This window comes from Mastomys coucha, unplaced genomic scaffold (assembly GCF_008632895.1).
Source record: "Mastomys coucha isolate ucsf_1 unplaced genomic scaffold, UCSF_Mcou_1 pScaffold5, whole genome shotgun sequence".
Taxonomy (NCBI): domain Eukaryota; kingdom Metazoa; phylum Chordata; class Mammalia; order Rodentia; family Muridae; genus Mastomys; species Mastomys coucha.
The window spans coordinates 15,985,706-15,987,187 of record NW_022196911.1 but is presented as its reverse complement, the minus strand read 5'-3'; the positions used below and the strand labels follow the sequence as shown (position 1 = coordinate 15,987,187).

General features: G+C 36.8%; 1 protein-coding gene across 3 annotated transcripts in view; it reads right to left on the bottom strand.

The window, feature by feature from the left end:
* Window positions 1–1,148: 1,148 nt before the first annotated feature.
* The window catches only part of Chd1 (chromodomain helicase DNA binding protein 1), a 75,943-nt gene continuing 75,609 nt past the window's right edge, over window positions 1,149–1,482 (bottom strand). For all 3 annotated transcript variants that reach the window (XM_031354637.1, XM_031354635.1, XM_031354636.1), the window contains one exon: window positions 1,149–1,482. This exon is cut by the window's right edge and continues 2,310 nt beyond it. The gene's annotated coding sequence lies outside the window, so the exon portion shown is untranslated.

Sequence of the window (1,482 nt, the reverse complement as noted above, 5' to 3'; positions counted from 1 at the left end):
AAGAAGCTCGTTTCTACAAAAGTCATTTACTGGAGAAAACATAATTTCAATGGAACTAAATGTTTTCTTTCAAACAATGATAACTGAACATTCTAAAAAATTTAACCCAAAAGTTATCTACTCTCCATTCACCCCCCTCCACAGAACCTATATCCAATGCCTTGGCAAACAATGAAGATGTTTGAGTTGCAGTATGTTTGATAAAGATATCTATTAATTTACATACTGGTTCAGAAACATCTAAAACTTGTTGGCTGAGTAATGAACCACTAAAAATTTTTACCAAGGTAACTTCATATTTAGATAAAGCTGTTAAATCTTAAAAACTACTTTCAATACAATTGGTTGTCTTTCCAAGCTCCAAGCCTTACCTCTTTAAAGCTATTGTCTATAACCACAACAGTTACTTATGATCCAAAGGAAATTTTCTAGCCAAAGTTACCTGAGTGCAGATAAAAGTACCCAAACAGGAGCTGAAAACTGATATGCCAAAGTGGGTGGGGAAAGTGCAGAAGGCTTCAACCCTACACAAAGAACTATGGGCAGGTAAGGAATGCTGAGAGTGTGAGAGAAGGTCTTCCTCGGGGAGGAGCATGCCAATTGGTTATCCAGCTTATTCAATCCCAAATAGTCACACATACAGGCAACAGTATACAGGCTGAGCAGGTTATATTTAGAAATACACACACACAAACACACACACACACACACACACACACACTCATAGAACAATAAAGAAAACCCTGAGGCCATGAAATAGACGGAGGAGGGGTATATGGGAATAACATTACTCAGAGGGAAGAAGAAACAATGAAATCCCATTTCAGTGGGACAGCTTTTCCAAGGCAGGCTGGCCTGTAGTGACTTCCGGGTGTAGGGAAAATACTGTCACAGAACAAAAGCCATAGAAAGTTGGTGAATATTATCAAATACCCTTACCATAAAATCCACTCAACCCTTTCATGGTAAGTTGCAAAAATAGATACCTGAAATGTCCACATGGTTAACCAAAGGCTACATCATGCAAGCTGCAATGCTTTACCCACTATGGAACAGCTGTAGCTGTCTTGTCTCATTAGTTTCCAGCCTGAAGACTCACTCACGCCCTAAACACAGAGGGTTTTCTTTATAAGCAGACAAGCCATTGCTTTTAATAAGAATCCTTTATTGTTTATTATTAAAATGGAAGGTTAGTTGGTACAATGCTATGCATAATCTCTCATCTTTAAAAAAATTAAACAAATGGATAAAGATAGAGAAGCAGAATGAGCATGTAAAAGACAAAAATAAGCATAATGTCCCTGTTACCTCTAGGAACTGAGGTGGCCCATTGCATCTTAGTGACTTTATGGCTTGCTCCTTTACTATGTAGTTGTTACTTTTTACAAATAATTAACACAAATGTTACATACAGGTTTAAGATTGCTTCATTAAACTCAGCTAATTAACTCAATTAAATGTCAAATTGTTAAAAAGAAAAAA